The sequence below is a fragment of the Poecilia reticulata genome, linkage group LG4, assembly GCF_000633615.1.
Source record: "Poecilia reticulata strain Guanapo linkage group LG4, Guppy_female_1.0+MT, whole genome shotgun sequence".
In the NCBI taxonomy this organism is placed as follows: domain Eukaryota; kingdom Metazoa; phylum Chordata; class Actinopteri; order Cyprinodontiformes; family Poeciliidae; genus Poecilia; species Poecilia reticulata.
Genome location: NC_024334.1, coordinates 2,857,976 through 2,872,706, shown reverse-complemented (window position 1 = coordinate 2,872,706; position 14,731 = coordinate 2,857,976). Strand labels below are relative to the sequence as shown.

The window sequence follows — 14,731 nt, the reverse complement described above, 5'->3', positions numbered from 1 at the left end:
TTAACTGAAGTCAAGGGGTGTGGGTTTTAATGTTTTTCTTTTTTTTACCTCTTTTTTTTAATTCTCTTTGTCTTTCTGTTTATGCACTGTCACATGCTGTTTTTATTTTAATTATGTGAAGCACTTGAAATGCCTTGCTGCTGAAATGTGCTATACAAATAAAATTTGATTGATGATTGATTGATACATATATAAACATGTGTACTTAGCAGACATTTCATGTATTATAACTGTTCAACTGCTTAATAGCAAATAGCAGGTTTGATATGAGTAAAGATCCACTTTATGCCGCAAATGCATGTCAGGATGATGAAGCTACAGCAGCAGAGGACTGGCACTAGGAAGTCAGAAAACCATTTACACAGAATAGACATAATGAAGTTTTTATTTTAGCTGCAGGTTCATAAATAAAATATTTATCAACAGTTTGGACTGGTGATGTAGAGATGGAGTGAAACCGGAACATAGGGTGTGTTCACACGCGATAGTCCAGCTGAATCGGTTCGATTTGGGAGCAAACATCACAGCATTTGTTACATTTTCAGCTGCTGATGTTTTTTCACTTAGTCCAACGGACCAAACATTTTGTAAAACCTGTTCCCCTCCTGGCCTGTGGGGGCGCTGCACCAAGAACCACTGAATGAAACGACAGCAAAACCTCTGACAGAGTCCAACTTCCTTCTTCACAAAATGTAAGCAAAACAAAAAGTTAAATTAGAAGGAGAGAGAGGGAACTGGTTCAGCGATTGGTCAGAAAAGAAGTAAATGCAGAGAAAGGCTTGATGTGATTGGTCGGATTTATGACAAGGTTGTGATGACGGGTCAACATTGGTGGTGAATTTGTGTACATTTTGTGAATGATTTAATGAGTTGATAGTTGATAGTTGGGATCACAACTTCCTGGAAGAACTGATTACAGCAGGCAGGGGTGCTGAAAGTGCGGCCCGGGGGCCACTTGTGGCCCTTAGACTGACTGTGTGTGGCCCCCAGCTGCAACTCAAAAATGATAGAAATTTGGCTGATAGATGCAGATGGATACTTTTAATTTGTAGTAAGGGTAAATTTATTACAAACATAATGGGACACAAAGTTTTTACAACCAAGCTTTAACAAAAGGTAAAATCAAGTTTATCCAGAAACTTTTACTGAAAAGGTGACTTTGAAATCAACTTTCATTTAATTTATTAGACTTGACCAAATATAGCAAATGTTTTGAATTATAGTGACTCAAATCCTGTTATTATTACTGAAAATAAATGTATTCAGTGGAGCCCAAAAGAAACTGAAAACTAGATGCTTTTCTTTAAATACAGCAAACGTGGAAAATCTGCTAAACTTTGAAACTTTCAACTTTTGACAAATTCCAAAAGTCGAAAGTCCAAGGTTAATCTCAAAATCCCTGAAACTTTTTCAGCAAATTTTCAAAATTTCAAACAGAAATTCTCAGTTTTTTCTAGAACATTTATGGGTTTCTGAAAATTTACTACTTTTTCTTATTTACAAACTTTTAATCTAATTTGGCCCTGATACGCCACCGTTAAAAATCCCTTCCAAGCTTTGGATCTACAATGAAAATCCATTTTGAAAAAATAAAAATAGACGTAAAAATATAGAACTTGACTACTTTGTTTTTTTTTTAAATTTGAATCTTTCAACTTTTGTAAAGTTTGTACTCCCCGGGGGGTCCAAACTTTCATTCATATTTATGAACATTTCTGAGATCTTACTTAAAACAAACATCTAGAAACTTAAATCTATCTCAGTGCTAAACAAACGTATAAAATCATCTGATGTGTTATAAATGTGCTGCTCCTGTGACAAAGTGCTGAATGAGGAAAACCAGAAGCAGCTGTTAAAACTACAAACTCCATTTGGGGATGAACATAATAAACAGAGAAGTAAATAAATCTGCAGCCATCATAAACACAACTTTCCAAAGAGGATTACTGTCATGCAGGTCTGAGAAAACAGCAGAAATCTGCATGTCAAAGCCGGAGTGTTGGTATAAATTTAGATGCATATGGAGCCTGACAGGCAGGCAGGCAGGGAGATGTTATCATGCCAGCCTCGTGTTGTTTCTTCAGGTGCTTTTAAAGCAAGTTGGACCATGCAGCTCACCTGCCCTGTCTGCCCCTCACACACACACACACAGAAATACCTCACATCTCTCCCTCCACGTTCGCAGTTTTTGAGGACTATCTTTCAGCTTCACCATGCGTCTCTCCTTCTTTCAAATACCTGTATACATTTCTACATTTTTTCCTCCATCATCCTCCCCCTCTGCCCGCTCTCTTCCATCTTCCCGCTTTTCTTCCTTCAATCACACCGCCCTCACGCCTCCCAAGCCGTTGTTTTAAGTGAGTGTCATCAAGCTCACAGATGTTTAGCACCATTTTACCGTCGCTCTGTCACACACACACACACACTTACAGACACACACAAAGAGCAGGGCTTTGCTGGAGTAATCATGTCATGTAAATTACCCAGCATACCAAGAGGCCTCTTCACCTGCAATCAGGCTCTCAGTGCGGCAGAGCAACCCGCATTCAGCAACGCAAAAACATAAAAAAATGAAACTTTTTCCCCAAAATTAAAGTGCAGGAAGGGGGGAATTTCCTCATCTTCCAGGAATGTAATTTGAGAAAAAGAATGCATTTTGTTTGATATCTGCAGTATTACTGTAAAGAAATGTGAGCGATAACCTGAGTTTCCATCGACTATTAAGTTGCACAAGTTTGGTATAACGTGAATAAATTTGCTTAATGGAAACACAAAACTCACGTTTTTGAGCTTCTCAACTGTATCGAAATTAATGTATTTTAAAGAACTGCAATGAAAACACTTTCAGATCACATGATCGACAACAGGATGTTACTACTGGCAGAAACGACGAAGAAGACAACAGGAAGTGGTTGTAGGATGATGGTGCTGCATGATTTTTAATGACTTTTAAAGAACTGCAATGAAAACACTTTCAGATCACAGGATCGACAACAGGATGTTACTACTGGCAGAAACGACGAAGAAGACAACAGGAAGTGGTTGTAGGATGATGGTGCTGCATGATTTTTAATTACTTTTAAAGAACTGCAATGAAAACACTTTCAGATCACAGGATCGACAACAGGATGTTACTACTGGCAGAACGACGAAGAAGACGACAGGAAGTGGTTGTAGGATGATGGTGCTGCATGATTTTTAATGACTTAACCCACGAAAAAACTTATTCAAATGAAATTTTAATTGCATTTCTCCTTTGTTGGAAACACTGCAATTGCGAAGTTGGAGGATATCGACAAAGTTTTGCACATATTTGTAAAGAAGTAATGCAGTAATGTGGGAAAGTAGCGTTTTTATGACTTTAAGATCCTCAATGTGTCCCAATAACAGAATCAATAAAGATACGAATGTCCTGCACTTAGTTTTACCTTAAAGTTAAAACACTTTTATTTAAAATGATCTTTGTAGGCTGTGATATATCAGATGTTTCGTCATCAAAGGAAGTCAAACTGTAAGGTTTGGCTTCTAATTGGACCCAGATGCACACAGAGCTAGTTTCAGAAAAGTCAAGAGGTTTTAAAAATAAAAAATAAAGACTCATAATGTTGTCAAAAAGGGAATTTTAAACATCCACTTACATGGGTTCCGTCTACTGACCTGAGAAATATTCCAATTTTAAATAGCTGCTTATCTGATTTTAATGTTAAAGGTTTGTTTTTATAGGGAATAAATACTTTACACTTTTAGTTTCAGTTTTTACTTATCTGTCCCTTGTTGGTCTTTTAGTTTCATAATCCATCTTTACCTGCTGATGAGTGGAGAGTCGTGGGCGGGGCTAATGCTCAGCTCCAGACATCATTGGTTGAGAAATGGGGATTGGACCAATCACCACTTCATCACGAGGAACTTTCCTATAATTGCATAAAAGAAAAAACTGTTCTATTAATTTAAAATGAAAATACAAAAACGCTGTGGAAATGGAACATTAATTACATAAAATCTGGTATAAAAACCAAAGACAGACTAAGACAGTAAGAAAAATTAAACTTGTTTTGATAGCAATGTCAAAATTTTTTAATTTAGAATGAAGCAAACCTCTGCAGAGATTGATTTGTTTTTCTATGACTTTGTGTCCAATCCATCACAACGACAAACATTTAGAGTCGTCTACATCTGTTTGTTGGTCCAATGATGAACATTTCAATATGCAAACTTCTTGAAATCGAGAACTCATGTTAGCTGCCAGATGAATCAGAAAGGTGTGCAGTCAGTCAAAGGAACAGCATTACCACATTTAGAATCCAACAAAATTAGTGTTTGGACCCAAAGGGATCAATGCTTTTGTTAGTTTGTATTCTAATTAAGAGCAAAAGTGAGTTTGCTTTCAGATGGTGACCTGTGACTGCCAGGCTTTTTCTGGGATTAGATTTGTGTTGTCTCCCTCTGCAGTTTGCAGAAATACTTGTTCTCACATGTACAAACAGACCGTCTGAAACACGGTTCAGTTTTTGTCTCACAGGGAAACAAATCTTTTCTGCAGCTAAATTTGGCAAACAACAGAGGGACAGATATGAAGAGTAATAATTCCCAAACTCATTCACAGCTCAATAGTACCCATTACCAAGAAAATAGATTATTTTCTCTGTCATTGTTGGCCTCACAGATTGTGAAAAGCTTCAGAAAATGACAAAAACAGATCAATTTACAACAAGATGACTTTAGGTTTGTCTTGATAATCATATTTTCTGGATCCTTGTTTTCTTTGATAATAACTTAGAAACGAGGACGTGGATTTTCTTTCGCACGTTGGGCTGATTAAATCTTTGTTCAGGTGTGCTTGGTGGAAGCAGGCCTTCTGTCAGACTTTACAGAAAATTAGCTGCAGCTGGTTTAAAGGTGACCTATTATGCATCCTTGGAGAGGTTTGGATAGGTCTATGGTCTACACAAAACATGCTGATTACATTTTTTGCACAAAAATGATAGAGAAAGTTCGATTTTACTCTGCTCAGTCTGCCTATTTTGAGCTTGTTAGGGCCTCTGTCACTTTAAATCCAGATAAGCTGCTGCTGGCGACGCCCCATAACTCACATGTGAGAACGGCTGTGAACAGATGCGCAATTATATAACCAGTGGTGGGAAGTAACGAAGTACAAGTACTTCGTTAAGTAGAGTTTTCGTGTATCTGTACTTTACTTAAGTAGATTTAATAATAGGGACTTTCTACTTTTACTCCACTACATTTTACAGTAAGTATCTGTACTTTCTACTTCACTACATTTCTACAAAACTGTCGCGTTACTCGTTACATCCAAGTCGCGTTGCACTTTTTGTCCGTTAAAATGTGAAGTTCAGGGATTTAAGGTGGCGCCGTAAAATCCGAGCAATAACGTGACTTAGTGTCTGTTGTCACCCATCGGCTCCCCCTTTACTCGCACGCGGAGCTCCAGACATGCGCAGTGGTTTCCTCTGAGCGAGGATGTTTGTCTATAATATAATAGCGCTGCATAAATTGATATGGCGACATGTAAAATCAGCAGCGCATCGCTTTCACAGACGGTGGGACTTCGTCCAACTTTTGTCACTTGGAAGGAAAGCTTAAAGAAAGGTAAGATCTGTGCTAGCAAAGCTAGTTGTACTGAGACACATGTTGCATTTGATGAAAAAAAGTTGTCACTCATGCGCTGAATTATTGTGTGGAGGTGTTGACTGAGGTGTCGCATATATGGGACAACGCTGTGACCAAAGTCTGCAATATAGTGATATGACATTCAGGAACGATCCGATTCTTCTGGACGGATCTTTACTAAGTCCTAAGGACTGAAGCCTCACTGAGAGCCGTTCTTTGTTCTTGTGTACACTGCGGTACACAGTGTGCGGTAGACATTCATTTAATCTCTGAATAAGTAAAAGTTGAACGTTGGACAGTGTTCATAGTTGAACGTTATTTACCGTTAATTGCGATGTTTCAGTTGTGGTTTCTGACATATGCAATATGGGCAACCGCCCAGGGCGTTATTTTTCTAGGAATAGCAGGAGACCTCTGCGGATTGTAGCACAGCGATGAAAGCAAAACAGAATGAAGTGAGTTTTAATTGATACTGGTTAAATATATTTCAGCTCTAAGTATTTAATATCTAGGTGTTTTTATGGGAATGTGGATCTTTCAGATCAATCTGAAAACCAATTTTGATAGGTAAACTTAATGTTATTGTGTCATTTAGCGCGGGGCGCTGGTCTTGGTCTTGGGTTCGGTGGTCTTGACTACAACTCTGCTACATGGCTCCTTGGTTGCATGTCCTCCACCCCGCCCGCACCTTCTTTACATCCATCCCCTTTCAGTTAGATTTCTTTCTAAATAAATGTGACTAATGAAGTTCATGCTATGTTAGGACAGGAGACAAAATGTTTCCATCCCTGAAATTATGATTCATAGAATCACATATCTAAGTCTAAACTGTTACAGAGAATAAACACAATAAGAACATGTTTAATCTGTGGTAGTGTTAATTAAAATGGCACATTTCTGATGTATTAAAATTAAATACGATCGGCACACTTAATGATATTAGCGATTAGGTAATGCATTCAGCGAGTACTTTTACTTTTAATACTTAAGTATTTTTAAAAGCCAGGACTTTTTTTACTTTTACTTAAGTAAAATGTTAATGTGGTACTTTGACTTTTACTTAAGTACATTTTTGACTGTGTATTTGTACTTTTACTTAAGTAAATTTTTTGAGTACTTTCTCCACCACTGTATATAACTATATATATTTGAAAAGCAGAGGTGGAGCCTCCTGCACAACAAGCTAGAATGCAGGAAGTGATTTCTAAAGGTGTTTTCGCCTGATAGTGCGGTAAGCTCGGTTCGATTCGCTACATTATCAGCTGCTGCAGTTTGTTTCCACTGTATCAACCAAACCAAACTAACTACAAAACCTGTTCCCCTCCTGGCCTGTGGGGGCGCTGCACCAAGAGCCACTGAAGGAAACAACACAAAACCTCAGAAGACACCGAGCGCAACGTCGTTCTCCACAAATTAGAACTAGAGTAGAATCAGATTTTTGCGGCTGTAGGATTTCTCTTTTGGCGTTCCTAAAAGGTCTCATCTCTCGCTAGCACTAGCTTAGCACATTTGTCTTGGTTGTGTTTAGTCCACTTCCTGCTTTTGGAGCGGTCTCCGGTCCTCTTGACGTTCACTTATGCACAGAATTCACTTCAAAGGAACCAAGACCAAGGTTCACTTTTTTGGTCCACATCAGTTTGACTACACATTCAAACGAACCGGATTTTGAGGGCAAACGGAGTGGAGTTTGATTAAAGCAAAGTAATAAACAGGGCTGGTAATAACATCATCAGAGCTGCACCTCAGCTCAAGTCCTCACATGGTTTCTAACTTTTTGCTCCTCTGCAAGAAGCTCTACTTTTCTGGCGACAATCGCAAGAGAAGGTGTCAGTTTCCAAGTGGGGGATATCTTTCATTTTTGAAGGAAACACTGAGGTCTGTGTCTCACACTGCTGCCAAATCCAGTCAGGCTTACTGCACTTTACCTGCCACTGGCCATAATGCAACCGCAGCTTAAATTGTGACAGGCTTGGCAAGGCACAAATAAGGATTAGCTGTTTGTCATATGTGGTATAYAGAATTGTAGCTGCATGTCTCAGTTAATATAAAATGCAACTCAGCTTTTAATGTCAGCTGGGAATGGTGAAGACATGGATTAAATTAGGAGAAATCTTCAAAGTTATACTTTACAGTGTTGGCGCGATTCTTTTTCCTACATATGTGGGTGTTTAAACATTAGACACCGTATAATTAGGGGCATTTTTGTACTGCATGTTTCTTAAACATAAGGTTTCTCTCTTGAACTTGAACAAATGTTTAGTTAGTAGATGTAATGCTCGTCTTAATCTCCTTCCTTTGTTTTTTTAGGTAGCAATCTGGTTTGACATTTTTGGAAATCACAAAACTGTGATTCTCTTCTAGGTTAAATCATTTTCATTTCTCCATTCTTTGATTTAGCTGGCGTACGTTAAAGGTCAGATCTACTGTACTGTGAAAACAGACCAACCTCAGATACTTACTGTCACATGTAAAGTAGCATAATGGCTAGATTTGCCGTTTCAATGCAAATTATTACCCAAAAAGAAAAAGTTATTCTTCCCAAAACTCCTCAGCAACCTGCCACACTGTTGTAAAAAATACTCAGCATTGCTTCTCAATGGATCTGATTGTGTAGCTTTTATCATCACTAATTATGGTGGAAAACATTTAATTTAGCATCACTTGAAACTATCTAACTCCATCCATCTTGTTACTTTTATGCCCTTCATCCCAAATGCTCTACACAAAATGGAGAATATCTAAAATGACAGAAGCTCCACGTGTTGCCCTCTGCACATTTTTTAAGTTTTTATTTCCAGACACAGATTACCAAATGAAATTCCAACTTAAAAAAAAGTTCAACATTCATAATCACACACAAATAAATGTAGCTTTGAACCCTTTCCCTGCATTCTGACCATTTGTGTCACATTTAAAGGGACCTGTGGTGCAAAATTCACTTTTTGTAGTTTGTTTTTTTAATTCCATTTGTGTCTCAACTCTGTTTTTGACACCAAGTTAAACTTCTTTGGTGTCTGAAAATGAGCCACTCTAAAAACCTCATGATTGTTAGATCACATTTGACATGCGGTGCTGTGTTACCTAGCAAATCAAGCCACGCCCAGACTGTTACCTAGCAACCAAAAGCTGAGCTCTAACAATTGTTGGTCAGCTGGTTTTACTGCTGTATGTGCTGTACAATGGCTGCTGGAAAAGACAAGTGTTTAGTTGTTTTATCATCCAGAAATCACTTAATGCATTATAGGTGGTTGTGCAGGAGGTCTCACTTCTGCTTATCAAAGATGTACGATTGTATAATTGCACATCGGCTTGCAGCCATTTTCACACATAAATAAAAGAATGTGAATGGATTTGGAATTGATCAGTTTTATAAGTTAAGAACAGGACCTGTTGAGCCTAATTTATACCATCCAAACGGCTCTTCTATCTGGAAAACCGTACATTTTCTGGGATGTAAATTTGATCATACTGATCCCCATCTCCACAAATGTCCATGAACAGCTTTCAGATTTCCTGTGACCTTCCTGGCTGGCTGTGCCGTTTCAGACAATCAAGAAGCATAAAGAAAAGGAGAGGTCAGGTCATGGGCAGAGGAAGAGAAAAACAACAATGATGCTCGTTTTTCAGTGTAGATCATTTATCCATCAAGGACACGAAATCTCTGCCGATATTCTGGGGAGAAATGGCTTCATTCATTCTCGTCAGGCCTTCTCCTCCTCCTTTTCTGAGAAGACGGTGTGTAAACCATTTTGGTTTGAAATGTAGGCAGCAATTAATTTCTTGCCTTCATATCCAGGCTGCTGTCAGCAACAAGCTTACAAGGACAAGGTCTTAAGTACATGAAATCCGCCTGATTCATCCAACTCATCAGACCACCTACAGTTGTTGTGCTGACGCTGTATTTATCAAACCTATGCCATGGTCACACAAAAACAAATTAATCTGCGTGTCTCTGTGAAATCTTTGATCTTTGGCGGCTCGGTGATGTAGTCACCAACCGCTGACACGCTATCCAGTCAGAAACATGCTTCTGCTAGTCGGCCTGCAAGTTTGTTGATCTCTTACGCCATTTCCTCCCCGAGGCGTTGGTTTAGTCCTGCTGCACGCTGCAGCGCAGGAGGCCAAGTTACAGGAGGAAAAGTCGTATTTTCTGCTTCTCGTCTGTCATACATTTAGATTAATGCTTCTTTGAGGAAAATGTCACTTTTGCCAAAGCTAAATAACTGAATAAAAGTCAGTTTGTGATTTCATTACAAGGTTGAATCCACACCAAATCTTTATTAAAAAAAAAAAACTGATTTATTCTTTATGTTATGAAGTATTTTAGCAATCAATCCCCATCTCAATCTTTCTCATTGTCAGGTGCATTATTCTGAAATACCACAAATGCGCTAATAGCCAGCTAGTTTTTGGTTCAGTGCTTTAGCATTGAAAACTTTTAGTGCTTTCAGTTTGCCCTAAATTAACCATCAGATAAATTCTAAAGCACTAATTTAATTGGCGGTTTTATAAACTTTCAGTTGAGTTAAGTTTATATTGAGGCTCTTATTTTGAAGTGGGGTGTAGACCATTACCRTTTCCTCTCCTCACATTATCTCTTTTTTCCTAATAACTTGAAACAAGAAACACRGGAACAAAATAAAACACAAACATTATAAAACATAAATTTTAATGTCAAAGTTTAATTAGAGCTCAACGGTTGTTTTTTTTAAAGCAGATATAATGTGAACTGAAGTTTGTTTTGCTTTAGCGTGTTAGCTTTAGCGTTCACCTAAATTTGGACATTATTTACAGCTGAAATCAGATATTTACAAATATTTGTTTTCTTTTTTGCTGTCTGAAGTTAAATCAGACTAAACTTTTCTTGTTTTTAGTCAGCTGGAATTTCAAAAATTATTTCCAAAAAAGTAAAAAGAAAAACTTATGTTTTTAGAATTGTATTTGTAAATTGTGTTTGAAAGATTTCAACAAATTTAAGCAGGAACCTTACACCATTTGTATGGATTGCTTTAAAGTAATGAMTATATATTACTGCTAATAGCTAAATGTCTTTTTGACCTGTGCAGATGAAATATTTTTAATGCATTTTATACATTAAAATGATTGAAATTGGGGGATTTTTCTCTTCTTCTGGTTCTGAGAAACAAACACGGAGAAACTGCATTCAGCTTCTATATGCCTCAAAATCTGGACCAAACTTCCAGAAAACTGCAAAACAGCCGAAACACTGAGTGCCTTTAAGTCTAGACTAAAAACCCAGCTGGTTAGAGCTGCTTTTTATACACAATAAATTAAACACTGACCAACATTGTTGATGTGCATCACTGATTTTAACAAAATGTCATGTTTGTTACTGGTTTTCACGCTGGTGGTGATTATGATGCGTTTATGATGTTTTCATGAAGTAAAACAGTTTGAATTGTTGCTGAAATGTGTTACACAACTTCACTGAGTTTAGTGTTTTGTTCTTGGACTGGTCAGGTGTATGACAGAGACTTCCCAAAACATAACATTTTTAGTATTTTAAACTAAAAATATCCCTTCTGTAGGATACTATCGGTACATTATTAGCAGTAATAAATGACAYCATGTAATAACGAATTACACGTTTTGTGTTTTGTAGTTTACTTGAATTGTTTCATCTCCGATCTGTGGTGCTGGAAAAGTGTAAAACTACCTTGAAAGTGCTTGATTTTTACAATATGAAGTGTATGAACCCTGGAACATTGAGGTGATGCTAAGAAAAGCAAAAACCAAAGAAACCACTTGSTATAATTTAACCTAAAACATCCACCAGCTGTTTGTTTCTCTGTGAGCGAAATCACGGCGAAGCGCACACACACTCTGGGTTCAGGCTCATTCACCTGGGTGGGCCTGTCTGTCTGGCAGCAGTGTGAGGATTAGAACCGAGATTAGGCTGACAAAACACACACAACAACAGGAGGAAGTCGGGGTTGTGCATGCGTGTGAGCGAAAGAGAAACACAGGGCGGAGAGGCAGAGTGTGTGCACTTTTCACGCACTTTCATTTGCGTGTGCGCCGCTCAGTTTTTGCAGGAACATCCCAGACGAGTTATCCTCACGCTCTCTTCTAAGTCAGCCGACCGTTCAAGGTAAATCTCGCATTAATCCTTTCAGTTAACAGTGCGTTCCATTCAAACCTGGYTTTATGGCCGCATGCTAACAGTGGATGCCATTCGCGTCGACTCATTYAGAATTATATTACTTTGAAACCAGACAGGAAGTGATAATTGTTTTTTTTTCTCCACCAGCTTCAGACTTACCTGAACCTGCCCTCAGCCTAATATTAGACGTTAATCCAGGTTCAGCACGCCCAATCCTGACGCACCCTGAGTTTGACATTTCCCCCGGGTTCAGCGGTGACAGCAGCGCTTCAGACGGCTTCCTCCGAGTCGTTTAACCACTTTAGATTATTGCTTTTTGAGTCAAAACAGGAAGCTGCAGCTGGCAACAGATCTAAAGATTGAAATCTGAATGCGACCAGAAGTAATTCTGAACAGGCAACATGTGTTAATAGGAGATAATAAGCAACAGGATGYAATCAGGAGGCGCATCGCTGTTTCAAGTCAGGAATTGGCCTTTTGGCCGCGTTTCACCAGATGACAACTTCCACTGCATGARTCATGTCTCACCCTGMAAAAAAACTAAATCATCAGTATTTCTGTTGTAGTTTYTGTTGCAAATGTTTTAAATAAGACAAAACTAATAATGAGTTTTTAAGCGAGACACAGGAGCTTGTTTAAAGTCAATATTTACTTAATACTGATTTAAGAAATACTTGTTATAATGGCAGATTATTTAACTTCTAACACGGGAAAATATCACAAGTGAAATAATCCGACAGTGAAACTAGAACGTTTTCACCAATATCAATGGATTATTGACTTTAAACAACTGAAACGNGTGCACTTTTCACGCACTTTCATTTGCGTGTGCGCCGCTCAGTTTTTGCAGGAACATCCCAGACGAGTTATCCTCACGCTCTCTTCTAAGTCAGCCGACCGTTCAAGGTAAATCTCGCATTAATCCTTTCAGTTAACAGTGCGTTCCATTCAAACCTGGTTTTATGGCCGCATGCTAACAGTGGATGCCATTCGCGTCGACTCATTCAGAATTATATTACTTTGAAACCAGACAGGAAGTGATAATTGTTTTTTTTTTCTCCACCAGCTTCAGACTTACCTGAACCTGCCCTCAGCCTAATATTAGACGTTAATCCAGGTTCAGCACGCCCAATCCTGACGCACCCTGAGTTTGACATTTCCCCCGGGTTCAGCGGTGACAGCAGCGCTTCAGACGGCTTCCTCCGAGTCGTTTAACCACTTTAGATTATTGCTTTTTGAGTCAAAACAGGAAGCTGCAGCTGGCAACAGATCTAAAGATTGAAATCTGAATGCGACCAGAAGTAATTCTGAACAGGCAACATGTGTTAATAGGAGATAATAAGCAACAGGATGYAATCAGGAGGCGCATCGCTGTTTCAAGTCAGGAATTGGCCTTTTGGCCGCGTTTCACCAGATGACAACTTCCACTGCATGARTCATGTCTCACCCTGMAAAAAAACTAAATCATCAGTATTTCTGTTGTAGTTTYTGTTGCAAATGTTTTAAATAAGACAAAACTAATAATGAGTTTTTAAGCGAGACACAGGAGCTTGTTTAAAGTCAATATTTACTTAATACTGATTTAAGAAATACTTGTTATAATGGCAGATTATTTMACTTCTAACACGGGAAAATATCACAAGTGAAATAATCCGACAGTGAAACTAGAACGTTTTCACCAATATCAATGGATTATTGACTTTAAACAACTGAAACGTTACCTATAAGTTAGTTTTCAGATATTTTCATGAGAAACTAGAACAGGGGTGTCCAAACTTTTTGTCAAATGGGTCAAAATTGCTGCATTTTGTCGTTTTTTTGTGTGTTTTTTTTACCAACTCATCAATAAATCATTCAATAATCAAACAGATCAAGTATTCAGACTTGTTGGAAATTATTCYAGATCCAAAACTTTAAAAGGTTTATGCAGATTTGCCTCATCAAAAATAATTTTACTAAATTTCTAGGAATCAAGAGGGAAAAATAAAAACACAATTTAACTGATTTTGATGAATAAAATCAGATTTTAGGTCACTCTGTCTTTGAAGATAATTTCTGTATTTAGCTGAATGTAGGAATGAGCAGATTCTGGTGAAGTAAAAGTTTCTGGTTCTTGAAGAGAAAAAGCAAATCCTTGGTGCCAAAGCCAACATGTGACTGGTTTGTGATCATTTYGTCCTAAGTAAAGATGGAAAGTCTCCATCTATATCAAATACCTGAACTCGGGGCCCAAATCTGCATTGTTAGTGAGCTCAAGTCAGGGGCCACAAATGGCCCCCGGGCCACGCTTTGGACACCCCCAAGCTAAAACAAAAATACTTGGTAAGATTTAGCTTTTTTGCAGTGCATATTTGACGTTTGCAGGTTGGAAAACAAAATTATTACAGACTGCAAAGCTTCTCGATATTCCATCAGCATTTCCAGAAGCAAAAAAAAAACCACAATCTGGATTATTTGTATGGCGATAATTTGCTCTGAATTCTCTATTCTCTCCATGTGAAGTTTATTTTTTCAAAAGGAGTCGTGATCATTTCGCTTCCAGCTGCGACAATGAATGGACGGCCATTGAAAATTACACGACACTCTGTAGTATTTGATACTGSAAACCATCTTTTCTCATATTTAAGGAAATTCTTCATGGTTTGCTTCATCATTTAAACTACAAAAACCAACAGTGATCATCTGTCACCAATTATCTGACGCGTTTCTCTCCAGACGGCTGAAGATTTCACACTTGTGAGAAGATAAAGGCGACTCAGGGGTTGTTTACGTTTTCTTTTTTTTAATTCCAGCTCAACCAGAATGTATTTTCACTCCTTGTTTCTTCTTCTTCTTCACCTTTTATTACTGCACAGCTGGCAGAAATTTAGCTACAAGCTACAGTTTAGACAGGCAGCCACTGGGGAGGCAACCAAGGAATAATTTATCAATTATTCTGATGATTAAAATTCATTTTTCATGCAACCACTTAAGCCTTTT

The 14,731-nt window shown here is 38.1% G+C and overlaps 1 long non-coding RNA gene across 5 annotated transcripts in view; it reads right to left on the bottom strand.

Annotated features, from left to right (window-relative positions):
* Nucleotides 1-14,731, bottom strand: part of LOC103463118 (uncharacterized) — a 170,862-nt gene that overhangs the window by 76,831 nt on the left and 79,300 nt on the right. For all 5 annotated transcript variants that reach the window (XR_533466.1, XR_533465.2, XR_533462.2 and 2 more), the window contains exon 4: nucleotides 3,806-3,911. This is a non-coding gene — a long non-coding RNA (uncharacterized LOC103463118). The remainder of the gene's footprint in view (nucleotides 1-3,805; nucleotides 3,912-14,731) is intronic.